The sequence below is a fragment of the Panthera uncia genome, chromosome D4 (assembly GCF_023721935.1).
Source record: "Panthera uncia isolate 11264 chromosome D4, Puncia_PCG_1.0, whole genome shotgun sequence".
NCBI lineage: Eukaryota > Metazoa > Chordata > Mammalia > Carnivora > Felidae > Panthera > Panthera uncia.
The window spans coordinates 21792559-21814533 of NC_064807.1; the positions used below are offsets into that span (position 1 = coordinate 21792559).

At 38.9% G+C, this 21975-nt stretch overlaps 1 long non-coding RNA gene and 1 pseudogene across 1 annotated transcript; one reads left to right on the forward strand and one right to left on the reverse strand.

Annotated features, from left to right (window-relative positions):
- The first annotated feature begins 187 nt into the window (after positions 1-187).
- LOC125934937 (uncharacterized) lies at positions 188-14976 on the forward strand. The gene is made up of 3 exons (XR_007461584.1): positions 188-340; positions 473-552; positions 14358-14976. It is a non-coding gene; the product is annotated as an uncharacterized LOC125934937 (long non-coding RNA).
- A 5020-nt stretch (positions 14977-19996) lies between these two features.
- LOC125934554 (actin, cytoplasmic 2-like) lies at positions 19997-21060 on the reverse strand (annotated as a pseudogene).
- Between the last annotated feature and the right edge of the window lie 915 nt (positions 21061-21975).

The following is a 21975-nucleotide window of genomic DNA, read 5'->3' on the forward strand; positions in this document are numbered from 1 at the left end:
AAAACACTGGGACTATCTTTTAAAAAGAGAAATAGAAAATAAGTATAGTCTGATAAGAATGGATACAGTGAGGGGTGGGGCACAGAGGGTGGCATATTTCCAGGAAAGTAGATAGATGCATGGAATGTTCGTGCATGACCTCAGGCATGAGGAGGGCAGAGTCATCCTTCTTTATGACCCAACTTCATCTCATATTATTCTGTAAGAGTACAGTGCCTCATTTTCTTCAGAGTTCAGGGTTATAACTAGACAACAGCAGAGGAAGAAAAGAAAAACAAGGGGGAAAAGGCCATTTTTCCAGGATCTCAGAAATGGAGCTCAGTATTTCTATAACATCTTAGTGGGTCTTGAGACACAAGCTTAATGTTTTTTCATGAGATCCCAGTTTCTACTGCATGGAAATGTTAACATATCACTCATGTCACAAGCCAAAGAAATAAAATCCCTGTCTGTCTTTATTTTAATACCACAGGATAAAGAATCTGAAGTCCATCAGATCCTCAGAGAATTCCAAGGTGCTCTAAGAGTGATCTAAATTTGGGCCATCTCAAGGTAAAGAATAGTTATGGTTTTGGCTCTACCATTTCACTAATTCTTGCCTTAACAATCCAAAACAGGCAACCCTGCTATAAAAGAATCATCTTAAAATCATCAAACAGAACTCACTTCCCATTAATTCTATAAACAAGATACTACTTCTTTTGCCTCCCTACCCTATTAGTCTCTGCCCTTCCCTCTAGGAAAACTAACAAAAACTCATCTTCCAAGATTTCTTTGCTAGTTACTAGCTACCACAGGTACTCTACTCAACATCCACACCATTTTATAGACAGCATCAACTCATTTTTAGGGTGATCTGGGAGACTGGAAGTCATGTCACCGAAATTTCTAAATTAATTATTTCATTAAACAATTAGTAAAATAGTTTCGTTGCCATACCATGGGAACAAAGAGATCTAAAGAAATGCACAAATCATAGCAAATCTTACTCTTTTAATCACAAATAAATTTGGGTATTATTTTAATTTTTTGAGAACAAAATGTGAGGGAGGAAAAACTTTTGCACTACTCTCTTTTGTTCACTGACTGGGGACTTGTGAATGAGACCAGCAGAAGACAGATTAACAAGGCACATGATTTTTATTAATGTCTTAGGTGCACAGAGTTCACAGAAAAGAAATGATACTCAAAGTAGTTGGACTTGGGAGCTTATATACCATTCTAACAAAGGAAAGGGGGTTGGGGCTTCAAAGGATGATAAATTGTGGGAAAGTGACTAGAGAATATACAGTGGAGCCAATGGAAGACAGGGTTGTTTTGGTAGGGTTGTGTATGCAGACTCATCTTAGTGCAACTGTCTATCTCTGATGATGAATATCTCTCTTCTTCCTGGTACAGGAGAGGAACACCTTCACAAAAAGAAATTTACACCCTGCTTTTAGGCAGAAAAGGGGAAGGTAGAGAGCTCTTCTTACATCTGTGGATTCTCAATTGCCTACAGCTCAAAATAATCCTTATGCCAAAGTGGCAGATTTTGGGGTGGCATATCTTGATCCCCTTCAAAAATCTTTCCAAAACATACTATAGCCAATCAAAACATAATTTAATCTTTTCCAAAAAACAGGGTCATCAATAGGAACTCCAATTAATATACCACATGACAATATAGATTAGTTCTTATTACTTACTTCTTCCTTTTCATAGCAACCATGTTGGAAAACAGAATATAGGATTTGTATCATAAGTAGAAGAGTTAAGATGGCATAGTATGGGGACCCTGAGCTTGTCTTAGCCCTGAAACACAGCTAGATCAGCATCAAACCATTTTGAATACCTAGGGAATTGACCTGAGAATTAAAACAACAATCTACATAATTGGAACCAGAGAACTTGGCAGGTACCTGGTGTGAAGAAGTGACTTGGGGGAAAGAAAAGTCATGAAGCTGCAGAGGGTAGGAAGCCATTTTTGTCAGAGAGAGAACAGAGAGAAACAGAAAGGGTTACAGTGCAGCACATTGGGATGGTGCAAGAAAAGCACTCCCCCTGAAAGTAGCTGGAGAGAACGAGAGAGAGAAGGAGTGAAAACACTCGCAAGGGACTGGACAAAAAATCTGTTCCCCAAAACCACTGATGGGGAGAAAGGAGAGGGTTTCAATACCACCAGGATTTTATAAACAGTGGAGTGCAGAATCTGAAGTTTCAGATCTTAGTGCCTGGTGGTGCTCTGGCGAGGAAGTAGGATGAATCCCCAAGAGCAGGCAGCAGGGTCTGAGGGGTCTGTGTGCCACATGGGGAGAAGTGATTCCCCTGCTTGGAGAGCATTTGGTAGCAACCATATGGCCTCCTTGCCAGCAAAAGTCCCAGCGGACCCCGGAGAGCAGCCACATTTACTGATATTAGAACAAAGACACCAGAGGGCAGCAAAACCTGGCACCAGTTGTGTGTTGTGATTTGCCATGAACTCTGGGCCTCTGCCACTGCATGGTTACATGCATGTTTTCTGGGACAAGCTGACCTGGCCATTGCTTGGCAAGACCCTCTCCCAGAAAGTCAGTGGAGGTCCAAGCTGTGGGTGTCTCTGAAGTATGGGAGTCTGAAACACAGCCCCATTTGAAATATAATTCTGGAGGAAGATGCCACCGGGCAGGTGGACAGCTTGGACACAGAGTAGAGGTAGGGAGCAGATGGAGGCCTGAGACAAAGGAAGGCTGCTTGATCATGGGTCAGCGAGGATGTAGGGTTCCTGCACCAGACACTAGAGAGCTTGGTGAGGCCACTTTCACTTCTAGCACATGCGTACATGTGCACACACAAGGAACAACCCCAGTGAGCTAAGCAGTGGCACCAAATGGAGAACAGAGCTGTTTTACCAAGCCCCACAAATTGGCAACCTCGAGGCACATCCTCCAGAAGACCAGCACAAATTCCTTCCACCTGCTTAGTTAATGGACTATAGCATGCTGCAAACTTTCAGTTCTAGGGAAAACTGGATGTAACTTCATTAGGGTTTCATTCTTTTTGCTGGTTCATTTATTTATTTGGTTGGTTTCTTTGCTTGTCTTTGCCTAGGTTGTTTTCTTTTTTCTTTCCTTCTGTTTCTCAGATACTGAAAAAAAATTCCATTTTATGTAGTTATTTTATTTTGTAATCTATTTTATTTTCTTTGTTTTATTTTATTCTATTTTATTATTTTAAAAAATTAATTAAATTTTTTTTTCTTTCTCTTTTTTCTCTATTAATCTTCCTTCAACAAGTAGACTAAAACACACCTAGGATCTAGCTTCCTTTGATTTTTTGTTTCATTTTTAACTTTTAAATTTTAATTTTTCATTTCATTAATATTTTTCTTCCTCCAAAAATGAAAAGATGGAGGAATTCACCCCAAAAGGAAGAACAGGAAGATGATGGCCAGTTAAATTCTGAACTAGAATTAAAAACCATGATTATAAGAATACTAGATGGGGTTTTAAAAAAAAGCATTTAAAAGACCAGAGAATCAATCCCTTTCTCTGAAGATTAAAGAACTAAAATCTAGTCGACCAAAATTAAAAATGATATAACGATATAACCCAGATTCAATCTCAAATGGATGTTGTGATGGCAAGGATGGACAAACCAGAGCAGTGAATCAGTGATACAGAAGATAAAATTATGGGATGCCTGGGTGGATCAGTTGGTTAAGCATCTGACTTCCACTCAGGTCATGATCTCACGGTTTGTGAGTTCAAGTCTCAAATTGGGTGAGCTCCTGCCCTGCTTCAGGTGAGCTCAAGCCCTGCTTTGGGTGAGCCCCACTTTTCTCTCTCTCCCTCACTCTTTGACCCTCATGGGATTCACTCTCTCTCCTTCTCTCTCTCTGTACCACACTCACTTGTGCCTTCTCTCTCAAAATGAGAGAGAGAGAGATAAACAGTTAATGCATTAAAAAAAGAAGATAAAATTACAGAAAATAATGAAGGAGAACAAAAGAGGGAAAGAAAGGCACAAGCTCACGATACAAGACTTTGAGAACTCAGTGACTTAGTAAAAAGGAAAAATATTCGAATCATAGGAGTCCCAGAAGAGGAAGAGAGAGAAAAAGAGGCAGAAGGTTTATTTGAGTAAATTATAGCAGAAAACTTTCCTAATCTGAGAAGGATACATACATGAAAATTCAAGAAGCACAGAGAACTTTCATTAGATTCAATAAAAACCCACCATCACTAAGGCATATCATAGTCAAATTCATAAAATACACAGACAAGAGAGAATTATGAAAGCAGCAAAGGAGAAAAGAGTCCTTAACTTACAAGGTTCTCAGCAGATCTGTCCACAGAAATTTGGCAGGCTAGAAAGGAATGGCAGGATAGATTCAACATGCTGAATCAGGAAAATATGCAGCCAAGAATTCTTTATCCAGCAAGGCTTTCACTGAAAATAGAAGGAGAGAGAAAGAGTTTCTCAGACAAACAAAAGCAAGCCATGCAAGAAATTTTAAGGGGGACTCTTTGAGTGGAGAAAAAACAAAAAAGACCAAAAGCAACAAAGACTAGAAAGGACCAGAGAACATCATCAGAAACACCAACCCTATAGACAATACAATGGCACTAAATTCCTATCTTTCAATAATCACTCTAAATGTAAATGGACTAAATGCTCTAATCAAAAGACATAGGGCATCAGAATGGATAACAAAAAACAAAAACAAAAACAAGACCCATCTATATGCTGCCTACAAGAGACTCGTTTTATACCTAAAGACACCTGCAGATTGAAAGTAAGAGGATAGAGAACCATCTATCATGCCAATGATTGTCAAAGCCAGAGTAGCCATATTTATATCGCACAAACTAGATTTTAAAACAAAGACTATAACAAGAAATGAAGAAGGGCATTATATCATAATTAAGGGGTATATCCACCAAGAAGTTCTAACAACTGTAAAGACTTATACCAACTCGGTAGCACCCAAATATATAAATCAATTAATTACAAACATAAAGAAACTCACTGACAATAATACCATAATAGTAGGGGACACCCCACTTACAGCAGTGGACACATCATCTAAGCAGAAAATCAATAAGAAAACAATGGTTTTGAAAGACACACTGGACTGGATAGACTTAACAGATATATTCAGAACATTTCATCCTAAAGCAGCAGAACACACATGTTTCTGAAGTGCACAGGGAATATTCTCCAGAACATATCACATACTGGGTCACAAATCAGCCCTCAACAAGTACAAAAGATCAATATCATACCATGCATATTTTCAGACTACAATGCTATGAAACTTGATATCAACTACAAGAAAAACTTTGGAAAGATTACAAATACCTGGAGATTAAAGAACATCCTACTAGAGAATGAACGGGCTAGCCAAGAAATTAAAGAAGAAATTAAAAAGTATATCAAAGCCAATGAAAATGAAAACATGACAGTTCAAAACCTCTGGGATGCATCAAAAGTGGTCATAAAAGGGAAGTATATAGCAATCCAGTCCCAAAGGAGGAAAAAATGTCTCAAATACACAACCTAACCTAACACCTAAAGGAAATGTTAAAAGAACGGCAAATGAAGTCAAAACCAGCAGAAGGGAAAAAATAAATATTAGAGTAGAAATGAATGATAAAAACAAAAACAAAAACAAAACAGTAGGATAGATCAATGAAACCATGAGCTGGTTCTTTGAAAGGATTAACAAAATTGATGAACCCCTAGCCAGATTTATCAAAAAGAAAAAGTAAAGGACCAAAATAAATAAAATCATAAATGAAAGAGATGAGATCACAACAAACACTGCATAAATACAAACAATAGTAAGAGAATATTATGAGCAATCTGGAAGAAATGGAAAAATTCCTAGAAACATATAAACTACCAAAACTGAAACACAAAGAAGTAGAAAATTTGAACACTCATAATCAATAAAGAAACTGAATCAATTAATCAAAAAAATCCCAACAAACAAGAATCCAGGGCCAGAAGCCTTCCCAGGGGAATTCTACCAAACATTTAAAGAAGAGTTAATACCTATTCTTTTGAACCTGTTCCAAAAAAATGGAAATAGAAGGAAATCTTCCAAACACATTCTATGAGGCCAGCATTAACTTGATTCCAAAACCAGACAGATACCCACTAAAAAGGAGCAATGAAGACCAACTTCTCTGATGAACATGGATGCAAAAATTCTCAACAAGATACTAGCAAACTGAATCCAACAATACATTAAAAGAATTATTCACCACAATCAAGTGGAATTTATTCCTAGACTGTAGGGCTGGATCAATATCCACAAATCAATCAACGTGATACATCACATTAATTAAAGAAAGGATAAGAACTACATGATCTTCTCAATAAATACAGAAAAAGCACTGACAAAACACAGCATCCTTTCTTGATAAAAAACCCTCAAGAAAGTAGGGATGGAAAGAACTTACCTAAACATCATAAAGGTCATACACAAAAGACCCACAGCTAATATCTTCATTGGGGAAAAACGAAGAGCTTCCCCCCTAAGGCCAGAAACACAACAGGGATATCCACTCTCACCTTGGTTATTCAACATGGTACTGGAAGTCTTAGCCTCAGCAATCAGACAGCAAAAAGAAATAAAAGGCCTCCAAATTGGCAAGGAAGAAGTCAAACTTTCACTCTTTGCAGGCAATGTGATACTCTACATGAAAAACCCTAAAGACTCCACCAAAAAAACTACTAGAACTGATACATGAATTCAGCAAAGTCACAGGATTAACATCTAGAAATCACTTGCATTTCTATACACCAATAACAAAGCACCAGAAAGAGAAATCAAGGAATCAATCCCATTTACAATTGCACCAAGAACCATAAAATATCTAGGAATAAACCTAACCAACGAGGTATAAGATCTGTATGCTGAAAACTATAGGAAGCTTATTAAAGAAACTGAGGAAGACACAAAGAAATGGAAAAACATTCCATGCTCACGGATCAGAAGAACAAATATTGTTAAAATGTTGACACTACCCAAAGCAATCTACATATTCAAAGCAATCCCTATCAAAATAACACCAACATTCTTCACAGAACTAGAACAAACAATTCTAAAATTTGCATGGAACCATAAAAGACCCCAAAGATCCAAAGCACTCCTGAAAAAGAAAACCAAAGCTGGAGGCATCACAATTCCGGACTTCAAGCTGTATTACAAAGGTGTAATCAACAAAACAGTATGGTACTGGTGCAAAAACAGACACATAGATCAATGGAACAGAACAGAAATCCCAGAAATGGACCCACAAATGTATGGCTAACTAATCTTCAACAAAGCAAGAAAGAATATCCAGTGGAAAAAAGTCTCTTCAGCAAATGGACAGCAACATGCAGAAGAATGAAACTGTACCACTTTCTTACACCATATACAAAAATAAACTCAAAATGGATGAAAGACCTAAATGTAAGACAGGAAACCATAAAAATCCTCCAGGAGAAAACAGGGAGCAACCTCCTTGACCTCAGCCACAGCAGCTTCATATTAGACATGTCTCTGGAGGCAAGGGAAACAAAGGCAAAAATGAACTATCGGGACCTTATCAAGATAAAAATCTTCTGCATGGGGAAGGAAATAATCAACAAAACTAAAAGGCAATTGACTGAATGGGAGACAATATTTGCAAATGACATGTCAGATAAAGGGTTACATCTAAAATCTATAAAGAACTTATCAAACTCAACACCCAAAAAACAAATAATCCAATGAAGAAATGGGCAGAAGACATGAATAGACACTTTTCTAAAGAAGACATCAAGATGGCTAACAGACACATGAAAAGATGCTCAACATAACTGATCATCAGGGAAATACAAATCAAAACCACAATGAGATACCACCTCATACCTGTCAGAACGTCTAAAATTAAAACTCAGGCAACAACAGGTGTTTGTAAGGATGCAGAAAAAGAAGAACCCTTTTGCACTTCTGGTGGGAATGCAAACTGGTGCAGCCACTCTGAAAAACAGTATGGAGGCTTGTCAAAAAATTAATAATAGAACTATCCTATAACCCAGCAATTGCACTACTATACTAGGTATACTATACTATGCTAGGTATTTATAAATGCTGATTCAAAGGGGCACATGCACCTCCCTCTATGTTTATAGCAGTGCTATCAACAATAGCCAAATTATGGAAAGAGCTCAAATGTCCAAAGTCTGACAAATAGATAAGATGTATTACATATATACAATGGAATATTACTCAGGGATCAAAAAGAATGAAATCTTGCCATTTGCAGCAATATGCATGGAACTAGAGTGTGTTATGCTAAGCGAAATAAGTCAGAAAGATAAATATCATATTATTTCATTCATATGTGGAATTTAAGAAACATAACAAGTGAACATAGGGGAAGGGAAGGGAAAAAAAAGATAAAGAGAGAGGGAGGCAAACTTTAAAATACTCTTAAATACAGAGAACAAACTGAGGGTTGCTGGAGGGATGTGGGTGGGGGGATAGGTTAAAGGAATGCTGGGCAACAAGGAGCGCACTTTTTGGGATGAGCACTGGGTGTTATATGTAAGTGATGAATCACTATATTCTACTCCTGAAACCATTATTACACTATATGTTAACTAAGTTGGATTTAAATTAAAAAAAAAAAAAAAAACGGATTCAGAGTCTAATGCACATAGGTGGCATTCTAGAACTTCATATGTCTATGTCACCCTAACCATGTCTCTTACCTCCACAGAGGTTAGTGTTTTACTCTGAAAAGCAGAGCAGTATGTTTTTCTCCAAGAAATGCTAATTAAGACTATACAGATAATGCTTGTACCATAAAAATTGATGACTTGAGAATATGACATATTGATTGGTTAGGTCTTAATCACATGATCCAGTCCCATGCTGAGCCTATTAAAAACAGTTAACAGGCTATCAATAAGAATGGAAAGTATTATTGTAAGGTTTCAGATACCTCTGAGGTATTAGAAGTGTTTATGTTTAGAGCAAATGGCCCTATAATTTCCTTCTCAGTTTGTTTCGGCATCTGTTTTTTCATGATTTTGTATTTCCTTTTTCCCTGCCCGTGTATCAGTTGCTTGTCTGTGTGTTGCTTTGAAGGTACATGTAGTAGATTATATTATTTGTCTCAAGTCTTCACTAAAGCATATGCATACATGTCCTTGCTATGGCTTTATGATGGAAAAAGTACTTTCCCATACTTTGATTTTCAGTGTGACCACAGGCTTTTCATTATCCAAGGGGATATTAGCAGGTGTTTTACAAGCAGAGATTTGAAATGTATTTGTGCAGTTTGACATGCTCACTTGCAGTCCAGCCTTTATCATCAAAAGAAAGAACTCAAGTAGCCAGTTATTGCAATGAGATAAGAGAAACAGAAGCAAACTTCTACTCAACCTACAGCTTGGAGCCTTAGGTCACTGGAACTTAAACTAACATGCAGATGCAGAAGTAAAAAATAAACGATTTCTGGAAGCCACTGAATTGGTGTTGTTAGGCATCTTTGTTGTGGCATAGCTAACTACACAGTGCCTTCAATCCTTTGGTTCAATCTCACTGGATGATTATACATTTCCCAAGAACAATAATTCTCATCATTATCAACATGGTAGCTTCTACCACACTCCCACACCATACTTATCCCAACACTACCTTCTTTTTTGATTATTCTAATTGCTGGAAGATTTTTAAATACATACAATTATGTTAGTATTGTGTGATTAAGGATTAAATGGGTCGTAAGAGAGAGTCTGAGGTAGCACTGTCCAGTAGCAATATGATGTGAGCCAATACAGAATTTTAAATTTTCAATTAACCACTTTAAAAAGTAAAAGGTGACAGCTGAAATTCATTTTAATAATGTATTTTATTTAACCCAATATATCCAAGATGTTTTCATTTCAACATGTAATAAAGTTTTTCTTTAAAAAATATTTGTTTTTGAGAGAGAGAGAGCAAGCATGAGTGGGGGAGGGACAGAGAGAGAGAGAGAGAGAGAGAGACAGAGGATCCAAAGTGAGCTCTGTGAGGAGAGCAGAGAGCCCGATGTGGGGCTTGAACTCACTAACAATGAGATCATGACCTGAGCCAAAGCAGGATGCTTAACCGACTGAGCCACCAATGTGCCCCATCAACATATAATAAAATTTCTGAAATATTTTACATTCACCTTTTCATACTGGGTCTTCAGAACAACATGTATCTTAACTCTCCTGAACATTCAGAGTAGCCACATTTCAAGTACTCAATAGCACATGGGGCAAATTGCTATCATATTGTATAGCACATGACTGGAGGTTTTCATAAGAAGTGAAATGGAGAGACTTCTGTGTAGAGCTTTACTGACAACTACTAGAATCACTCAAAGGCTTTTATTTCTTCCTTTCCTTTTCTCCCTTTTCTTCCTTCCTTTCTTTTTCTTTTCTTTCTCTCTCTGCCCCACCTCCCTCCCTCTTTCTCTTTCCTTCTTTCCTTCCTTCCTCCTTCCTTTCTTCCTTCCTTCCTTGCTTTTTCTTTTCTTTCTCTCTCTGTCCCACCTCCCTACCTCTTTCTCTTTCCTTCTTTCCTTCCTTCCTTCCCTCCTTCATTATTTCTGGCTGGCTGGCTGATCTTTCTATGAATAGAGGTTGGCTTAGACTTGGCAGCATTCTGTGATCTGACCTCAAACTTGTGTTCCTCTATTATTTTATCCACATTTTGATTTTCACTGATTTCTTAGTTTAAAAAAAACAATTACCATAATATTGGTATTTTTCTGAGCTTTGTTTGACACTATGTGAAGTGAAATGGGATATAAATAGTATAGGGTTACTTACTGTGCCTTGCTAATATTATTCCTTTAACTTAAAACATTTTTCCTCCCTTTCCCCAGATACCCCAGTAAACTACTTCCTCTAGTCCTTCAGCTTAACTGCTAACTCATCTTTAGGGCTTTGGCTTTTCCTTATCCTACCACACTCCTCAGACTTCTTCATTTGTTTCTAAGTCCTCAGGGAGACTGTAAACTCAAGGAACTACTTCAATTCCTTTTGTGTTCAAACAGCCTTAAGTATCCTATCAAGCACAAGATTCTTCAGCCAAATGGAGGCTCAATAATATTCAGGACTAATGATGAATGGCCATTACTAGAAGATTCCCAGTAAGGAAGTCCATGAGCATCATCTTTTTTTGTCCAGCCCTGGTAAACTCTGAATTCAGCTGAAAACATTATCAGTAAAAGCTCACATGCCCTCACTATCCATGGCCCAAGAATTCCCCCGTGGGTGATACCTGAGTTTTCTTACTCCTATCCATGCACTGCTTGCTGTCAGGGGAGTACAAATGTAAGTTAGGCTCAAAAACTTACATAATAGAAGTGATTTTTAATATTCCATTTTAGTTTAATTTCAGAAGGTTCAGAACCTCATTTATTTCTGATTATTTTTAATATTTTGGCTCAGAGATTAATATTATGTTTTTATCCCCCCTTTCTTTTCTTGATATTGCTTTCTGTAACCAGGCTACATTGGTTAAAACTCTAATTAGAGAATAAAAGCATGGGTAAATTATTTTTAATATGACTAAGACCAGACTATCTTCATAATAAAATTCCTTTTGTTAATGAATTTAAAATAATCTCAATAATGATTTTCTACTGAAACTGGTAACACCATTGGAATTATAATGATTTCATATTTTTCTCATACAAAGGATAAAATTAATTTTTGATAACGATTTATACTTCTCCCAGATTCAGCACAGATCTACAAATAATTTTTAACAGCCAGGTTGTCCACTGAACATAATCTTACAGCAGAAAATATCTGTGCCATGGTAAGGATGTGGGATGAATATCCAAAATGTAAGAAAGCTATTCCAAATGCTCATGAAATAAAAAATATTTGAGTCTGACAAAAAAAAATCAAGATGAGTCTATCACAAATCATCCTGCACATCCACAAACAATCAGTAGAAAAGACAGTAAATGAGGATGCTTGGATTTCTTTTTTTCTTTTTACCTTTTATTCTTTGGCCTAATTTTCATTAATATATTTGAAATGATTTTTACTTTATTTCTTGCAAGGTGATTTTCAGATCTTATTTAGAGTTATAGTACTAGGAAGGTAGAAATTTAGAGTCAACAGGGAGTAAAGTGTTACTAAAAGGACTACACATTTTTGGCTTATTTTCAAGATTCTGTTTTGCATTTACTAATACATGCCTTAATTCATTCTAGTTCCCTCTCTCTCTCTTACACACACACACACACACACACACACACACACACACACACAGAAAGACAATTATATCTAAGGTGGTATATTGGTTTCATAAAAATCAAAGATACTCAGATAAAGGTTTTTACTTTCTAGTCATAATAAAAGTTGCCGATAAATAATTTTAATAAAGACTTTTTAAAAAATGGAACATAAAGGAGATTTTTCCATGGTTTTAGAGAAGTAAAATATTATTTACGAGGGATAGAGGGGAAAGAAGGATTATTGGAATGAAGAATCAGGGTAGACTTCAAGGAAGAGGTGGCATTTACTGTAGTAATAAGCACTGAGATGTCTAAATACAGAGGTGATGGGAAGTGAAGGGAAAATACTCCCAGCTTCTGGAAGTGTCTGCAATCGAGAAGAGATATTTAATAGAAGAAAGTTGTTACTTTATTTATTATTCATATGTCAACCCATTCTCTAAAATACTACAGGCAACTTAAATGAGTACGTATGAAATTAATAAAACAAGAACTATAAGATTCATTCATTTAAAAGAAAAAAAGCTTACTGAGCACCTCCCAGGAGCCAGGCTAGTAGAAAAAAAAAATCTCTGCTTTCATGTTTACAATCTAGTATGAGAGACTCACAATAGGCAGAAAAATAAATACATAAACAAATCTGTAATGCTATGAAAAAATATAAAGGAGGAAAAAAGAGAAAGAGTAAGCAATGAAGGGGATCATAATAAGCTACCCTAAAATATGCCACTTTTGCAGATAATTTTAAGCTGAAGGCAATGAGAATCGGGAGATGCAGAAAGAAGCCTTCCTGGAGTTTCCCTTATTGGACTAAAAGCAGAAACTTACGAGAAATGAGGACTGCCATAAACCCCCTCTCCTGGGAAAGTTTTATGGTCAAGAAGAAAACGAGGGACTCTTGGGTGGCTCAGTTTGTTGAGCGTCTGACTTCAGCTCAGGTCATGGTCTCACAGTTCCTGGTTCGAGCCCCATGGTAGGCTCTGTGCTAACAAACAGTTCAGGGCGTGGAGCCTGCTTCAAATTCTGTATCTCCCTCTCTCTCTCCCCGACCCCTGCTCATGCTTTGCCTCTCTCTGTCTCTCAAAAATAAATGAATGTTAAAAAAATATATTAACTAATTAATTAAAAAAAGAAGAAAACGACATTTTGGCACTAAGATGGATGTGCACAAGCAAACCTTACTAAAATGGCCCTTACTTTCTATTAGTTTACCCCATATATTTACCTTCCCACAGTTTGTCACCCTCAGAAGCCTAAAACCTTTTTCCTTTGTCTTTTCACATCTCCACAATCTACTGCTCTTTGTTAGACATGGTATATAAGCTCTCAGGCCAGCTGCTTCTTTGGGTCTCCATTTCTTTTCTAGGAAGGCCCCTTTGTCAATAAAAAATTAATATCAAATAAAGTTTGCATACATTTTCCCCTATTGATCTGTCTTTTCCCAGTCTAATTTGCATGGCCCCAGAACTGATGAGAGTAGAAGCAAAGTTTCTTTCCCCTCCCCTGCACTAGGTTAGAGAAAGACATGCTATTTTAGATATAAATTGATCAAAGATGTCATTCTGAAGACGCCATTTTTGAGCAGAGACTTGAACAAAATGAGGGAATGAACCTTGAATATGTCATGGAGTCACCATGGTTGGGCCTCTTACATGGTGCCTTGGGCCTCACTGATTGTTCCCAGAAGCCCAGGAGGGAAGCTGCAAAGCTTGTTAAGAACTAGTTTCAGAAGAAACAAAATTTCACTTCCACCTCATTGTACAGGACAAGTGAGTCACTAAGACAGCCCAAATTCAAGTAGAAGAGAATGAGTGCCCATCTCTCAGCAGCAGATGTAGCAAGAATTTGTAGCCATCCTTAATCCTCCAGAGCTGTGCAAATTTTTCGAGTTAGGTTGACATATCTTTCCCTAAAGAAATAATCTACATCGAGGGTCAGCAAACTATGTCTAAGCAAAATATAACCAGTGGACCTACCCACCCCACTGACAGTTTTTATAAATGAAGTTACATTAGAACACAGAAATATCCGTTCATTTACATATTATCTGCCGACGGCTGCTTAAATAGTTGTAACTGACTTCAGAGCCTGCAAAAAATAAAATGTTTACTATCTGACCCTTTACAGAAAAAGTTTGCTGACCCCTGGCCTACAAGAAAGCAATCGTGACATTCCTCAATCATTCCACACAGATCTCCAGCAATTTTATTTTCAATCTTGGCTATAGCCCCTAGAAATAATTGACTTTGCTTTAAGTAAAGTGAAGCTAAAGAAAATTTTCAAAACGTACACTGATATCTAAGCAGAAAGCAGGTGCCTTGGTGAGAAAGATAAATGTGTTGAAGCAAATCACACCAGACATGAAGCTAATAGAAGCAGAGCTGAAAGAAACAGGACCTCTTCACACAACCCAGAGAACTGGGCAGCCAATCCACTACAACCTTCTCAAAGTTCTTTGTTTGGTGCTTAAAATTAAGGAGAGGAAAAATATCTCAAACCTTAAATAAAATGTATTTTTTCCTACAGACTGGATATTAAATCCATTAGAAAAGCTTGGGCTTTTACGCTCTTAACATTTCAAGCGAGGAAACTCAGGCCCACTTCAAGATGTTTGCCAGCTCTAAAACAATGCAACCATTGGCTAAACTAGAACCTTAACCACTGGATGTGTTTGGCATCGTGCCTATTTGGCATGCCTCCCAGAGACCTGACAAATCACCCCCACCCAGAGTCAAGAGTATAGTGTGAATTAAACCAGTCCTCAAAAGTGGAGGCATCCACTGCACTGGGTCGGACTCATGGTCTAATCAGCCAAATGATCAGTCTCAAGACTATCTCAAAGGAAAGTGAAATAAAGAGTACAACCCTAACTGCTACAGCGTGGATTTTACAAGGGGCATATTAGGACTGAATAGCATACAGTGTCAAAGAACACAATAATATTCTCAGAACAAGTATGCCATTTCTCCAGAAAAAGTCATTATTGATGTTGGAAGGCTTTTCATATGTATCTTCTCACAATGTGAAGTTAAATGTGTGTATGGGGGGAAGGTGCTTAAGGATGTTGCAACACATTGGGTGACTATCAAAGTGACAACTACTAAGCATCTGGTCTCACCTGTTGTGATGAGCTTCCCACCAATGTCCATTCTTGCCAGCCATTATACAAAAATCAAGGGCTAAATCCAGAAACAACAACAAAAATCTAATGGAGGTTGTTATTATTAAAAGTACACAATAGATAATAAAAATTATGTAACAGATGAGGACGTAAGTTTAAAAGCAATCAACATTCACAAAAAACCACATAACAAAGCTTTTAAAAAACCAATTATTTTTAAATGTAAAATGTAAATATAAATGTAAAAAAAAGCAAGAAAGCCTTTAAAAACAATAAATATTTTTAAATGTAAAGCATGAATATAGGGGCACCTGGGTGGCTCAGTCAGTTAAGCATCTGACTTCAGCTCAGGTTATTATCTCACTTCGTGGGTTCAAGCCCTGTGTCGGGCTCTGTGCTGATAGCTCAGAGCCTGGAGCCTGCTTCAGAGTCTGTGTCTCCCTTTCTTTCTGCCCCTCCCCTGCTCACACTTTGTCTCTCTCTCTCTCTCTCTCTCTCTCTCTCTCAAAATAAATAAACATTAAAAAAAATTTTTTTAAAAAGCATGAATATAGGGGCGCCTGGGTGGCGCAGTCGGTTAAGCGTCCGACTTCAGCCAGGTCACGATCTCGCGGTCCGTGAGTTCGAGCCCCGCGTCAGGCTCTGGGCTGATGGCTCGGAGCCTGGAGCCTGTTTCCGATTCTGTGTCTCCCTCTCTCTCTGCCCCTCCCCCGTTCATGCCTTTTCCCTCCCTTCCCCAAAAAAAAAAAAAAAACGTTAAAAAAAAAAAATTAAAAAAAAAAAGCATGAATATAAAAAAATGGCCTTAATAAACATTAAGTATGTTTAACTTATGATATTAAAATCTAAAGTAACTTCAAAGTAAGGACAACACAAATTCATAAAAATAAACCTAGATTTCAAAGTTAGAAATTAGGAATAAAAGAGATTTTGAATTATAAATAACAAAATGAGCTATTAATACAAGTGATAAAAGGTAAAACTGGCAAAATAAAAAACTAAGAACCTGGGGCAGCTGGATGGCTCAGGCAGTTAAGCATCTGACTTCAGCTCAGGTCATAATCTCATGGTTTGTTGGTTTAAGCCCTGCATCAGGCTCTGTACTAACAGCTCAGAGCCTGAAGCCTGGTTCGGATTCTCTCTCTCTCTCTCTCTCTCTCTCTCTCTGTCCCTCCCCTGTTTGTGCTCTCTGTCAAAAAAATATTTTAAAATTTGGAAAAAATACAAAGAACCTAATCCAAGTTAGCAGGATAAAATATTAGGGACAAAAATAAGAAGAGAAAATAAACACGATTTTTAGAAAATACAGGGAAAGATAGTACAGGAAACTCGAAAAGTTAGCAAAGTCCTGAAATGGGCTGAGAATAGCAGATAAAGAACAATTAAAACAGCATGCATCAATTTGTTAACAGTACTCAAAGCCAGGACTATAAAATAAAATTCTTTATTAAAAATAAACACCCTGAAGACAACACCACCTGGAAACACAAGAGTGGTAGGACTCCTATTAAAATAGAAACATCAGCTTGCCCTGTGGAGAAGTCTTCAGAGCCTGAGAGGCTGGGAGGACGGCCAGAACAAGATGCCCTTCCCTCCTACCTGTCATGTCTGCCCACGCCCCAGCTCAGCCCCTTTGCAAACGATCTGTGTAGTGTGTGGTGAGCAGCTTGGCTTGCTAGCCACGGGAACATGGGAAGGTAAACAGTGAGAAATCAGGCCAGAAATACAGGATGAGAAAGACTATACAAGGCTTTGAATCCATACTAAGTCAGTGTTTTCCAAACATGAGCATTCATTAAATACAGAGGTTCATCCTGGAGATTGTGATTTAGTAAATCTGGGGAGGGGAGTAAAGGGGAGGGGAAGGGGTAGGGGAATGGGGAGGGCAGATGCTCTGTGATTATCACTAATGACCTTCTTCAAACAGGTTCCAGCCCTTTTAAAAAGTCTCCCCCCACCTCAAGTAATTTTGATATTTATCCAAGTTTAAGAAATAATGATTCATGGGGTACCTGGGTGGGTCAGTTGGTTAAGCGGCTCAGGTCGTGATCTCATGGTTTGTGAGATGGAGCCCCAAGTCAGGCTCTGTGCTGACAGTGCGGGGGCTGCTTGGGATTCTCTCTTTCCCTCTCTCTCTGCCCCTCCCCCACTCACGTGCACACCCTCTCCCTCTTTCCCTTTCTCTCTCTCTCTCTCTCCACCCCACCTCAAAATAAATAAATAAACATTTTTAGGGGCACCTGGATGGCTTGGTCTGTTAAGTATCCAACTTCAGCTCAGGTCATGATCTCGTGGTTCATGAATTCAAGCCCTGAGTCGAGCTCTGTGATGATAGCTCAGATCCTGGAGCCTGTTTCAGATTCTACATCTCCTTCTCTCTCTGCCCCTCCCCTGCTCACGCTCTGTCTCTCTCAAAAGTAAATAAATACTTAAAAATTTTAAAAATAAATAAAAATTTTTTAAAAAAAGAATGATTTATGATCTTGAATTCACTAAGACTTTTCAATATCCAGGTATCAAATTCCAAAACATGGGTGAAGAGAAAAATCCTTTGAATAGTGGCAGGTCAGAGTTACACAAACCCAGTAAAAGTTGCAGCCAAGTAAGAATGACGCTGGGAACCTGTCGCTTTCACATGAAACTCAACGGTTTTTAAGGCTTTTTGCTACTGCCAAGAACCACCAAATTAAGAGGAAGCCATGAATATACGTGTCACTAGTGGCTTTTAAGTATCAGAACATTGCCAAAATAAACAGCAAGGGTCCTTTGATATTCATATTTCTTGGGGATCAAATGTGTGCACTCCAAGCCATATCTACCTCCTCTGAGACACTGAGAGGATAAAAATTAAGATGATTCAAGGCCTTTTCTTCTCAACTTCAGAAGAGCACAGTGCTCTCTCTCTCTGTCTCTCTCTCTCTCTCTCTATATATATATATATAGCACTGGCACACCTAGGAAATGATTATGTTTGAACAGCACACTGAATAAACTGTAGGGGATTTGGGAGCCTCTGCATAGATATGGTGGAAAAAATTCATTACATTTTCCTTACATCAAATAATTTGAAAATATAAATAAAATATAGAGTTTCAAATGCAGTATTGTGGTGGGCAGAGAACGTGCCATTGCAACTCCTCTTCATGGAGAGGCTTGGCTCAGGGATTGTCCCCTTGCCCAGGGATACACCGACAGGGGCAGCTCATATCTAATGGGCAACCAGGCAGGATCTAAGGATCCAACCATAGTGGCCCAATAGGGAACAAGTCCGAGGGGGGCTTGACTGCTCCAGAGCTGCCTGGAGATGGGGTGGCCCAGACTTTGACTGCCTCACAAAGCAGTGTCCTCTTCCCAATCCTGCTCTGGCCTCATTCTCTTCATAGGTGTGGATCCTTAATAAATACCCGGCCCTACAAATTCCCTTTCAGCCTCTGTTCTTGAGGAACCGTCAAATGACAAAGATAAAGAATAATTTTATTTAATAACAAGTTTGATGTCCTTTATTCAAGGGAAAACAATCCACGGATGAGGAGAGTACGGTGCCTCACAAGCAGTGAAACACTCTTCCCAAGGGATCTGGGGCAAGAGAAAGTTTTTATAGCACTTTCCTTCAGATAAACCCCCAGAAGTGGAATTGTTGAATCATATGGTAGTGCTATTTTAAATTATTTGGGGAACCTCCACACTGTTTTCTACAGTGGCTGCACCAACTTACATTCCCACCAGAAGTGCACAGGGTTCCTTTTTCTCCACATCCTCACCAACACTTGTCGTATTGTCTTTTTCATACGAGCCATTCTGACACGTGTGAGTTGATATCTCATTTTGGTTTTGCTTTCGTTTGGTTTACTGCAGCACTTTATTTTCCTCACATAAGACACATTGCTGGGGCCTAAAGTTCTCACATGACAGAAAACCAAAACTTGCTGTCATCTCCTAAAGAATTGAGAATTGCGCGCGCGCACACACACACACACACACACACACACACACACACCACCTTACATAAATTAAAAGGATGACTAAATTTACAGGTGTAAATGCAAACTGTTTCTTGACTCAAGGCAAGCAACAACCCATGGGTGTTTTGGGGGGAAAACATTAGCTAAGAAAAAAAAATGGATCTGAAGGCTTAGACCTTTCCAACCCTATCAGATCAGCATGGCAGAAATGACAACTGGTTCAGGACTCTCACCAGCCTCTACAGAAATACTGGAATAGGCAGCTTTTATACAGTAATAACCCACACAGATCAAGAATCTCATGGTCTGGTAGACTCTCATGAAGCCAATAGATTCCTCTCCCATAAACATGCTCTCATCTCAGCCCTGACGTGATCAAGCAGCATGTACTAAGGTTTTAAGCCAAAGATATACACGGGGTACTAACTGTACAAATGTAACAGTTAACTTGAATACAAGGTCAAAAAGAGCAACAAGTTCTAACAATCCAGTGTTAGTTTCATATACACATTTCAAGGACATATTTCTTTTCAAAGGCTTATTCCAGCTTCACGAGGCTAGCATGAGGTGTATATACATTTGGCAGGGAAATTTTACATTCCTGAATTATTTGGATGCATTTGGAAATTATTTGGAAACATTTGATGCATGCAGCAAATGCTATGCATCTGCTTGAAGTCCATTTAGAAGTATTTGTGGAGAACAATGGCAGGGTCTACCTCCTCATATTTCTGCTTATTGATCCACATCCACTGGAGGGTGGACAGTGAGGCTAGGATGGAACCCCCATCCACGCTGGTTACTTAACTATGTTCAGGAGGAGTGATGCTTTTGATTTACATTGTGCTGTGGGGCCAGGGCCATGATGTCCTTCCATATCCTGTCAGTGATCCAGGATACATGGTGGTCCCACCAGACAGCACCTTGTAGGAGTACAGTGTGTCATCATCATACTTCACAGTGGAAGTTGAAGGTGGTCCCATGGATGCCACAGGATTTCATAGCCAGGAAAGAGGGCTAAAAGAGCACCTCTGGATACCAGAACTGCTTGTGGCCAACGGTGATCACCTGACGACTGGGCAGCTCATAACTCTTCTCCAGAGAAGAGGAGGATGCAGCAGTGACCCCATCTCCTGCTCTGAGACATAGCAGACCTCCATGATGTCATTCAGGATTTCTTACTCAGCCACTCTGGTGAAGCTGCAGGCATGCCACATGAGGATCTTCATGAGATAGTCTTTCAGGTCTCAGCCAGCCAGGACCAGGTACGGGATGCTATGGGGCAGGGCATAGCCCTCATAGATGGGCACTGTGTGAGTGACCTGGCCCCCAGACTCCATAACAATACCAGTGGTATAGCCAGAGGTATATAGGGACAACACGGCCTGATGTTCATGTACATAGGCAGAGTGTAGCAGGTCTAAATGTGATCTGAATCATCTCTCAGTTGGTGTTGACATTCAGGGGGGCCTCAGTCAGCAGCCTTGGGTGCTTCTTGGGGTTGTAGAAGGTGTGGTGCCAGATCTTCTCTATGTTGTCTCAGTTGGTGATGATGCCATGCTTGATGGGGTAACTTAAAGGTCAGGATGCCACTCTTGCTTTAGGCCTCATCACCCAAGTGGTCCTTCTGCCCCATGCTCACAATGATGCCCTGGTTTCAGGGGTGCCCAACAGTAGACAGGATCATGGCTTGGGCGGGGGTGGGGGTATCATCCCAAGCAAAGCCAGCTTTGCACATGCCAGAGCTACAGTCATGATAAGCAGGATGGTTTCTTCTGGTGGAGGTGGTGGGCCCCAGGGTGCCGTGAAGCAGGCATTGTGGTTTTGATTTGCATTTCCCTGATGATTAGTGATATTGAGCACTGTACATTTTCATATACCAGTTGGCCATCTGTACATCTCCTTTGAATAAATGTTATTCAGATCCATCCATTTTTAACCTGATTTTTTGTTTTTCTCTTTTTTGCTATTGGGCTGTAGAAGTTCTTTATATATTTAAAAAATTAACTCTTCCTCAGAAAATTTGCAAATATTTTTCTCCCATTCAGGAGTTGCCTTTTCATTTTTGTTGACGGTTTCCCTTGCTATGCAGAAGCTTTTCAGTTTGATGTAGTCTCACTTGTTTATTTTTGCAAATAATTCTTACTAAATAATTGAAAATAATGATGAAGCTCTTATTTATAGACTGCACACATATTACTAGAGCTATCACCATGTAGCTCAATTCAATGTTACTAAAAGTGAATAGCCACTTCACCCAAGACAGAGGTATCTGATATGAAATCAGAGGTTCAAGGCTGCCTCCCGTGGCTGTGCTAGTCAGAAGGCCTTACCCCTGACCTACTGTGCCCTCTTCAGGCTCATGAAACACAAACACCTTTAGCAACTTTGGATCTAGCGATTTTAGTAGCCCCCTTCTTGGCCGTGATCACAGTATCAGAATGGAACAGGAAATGCCCAATTCTGCCCATCACCCTTGCCCATCACCTGATTTACCATCAGACCTCCTCACTCAGGCAGTCCCCTACAAGCCCTGGATGAGGCTGCTCGTGGCTGAGTTTGCCAGAAGAAATGTAAAACATTTAGTTAAATTCGGATTTCATACAAAGAAGATTTTTTTTTTTTTAGAAAAACCATGTCTCAAATATTACCTGGAACTTAC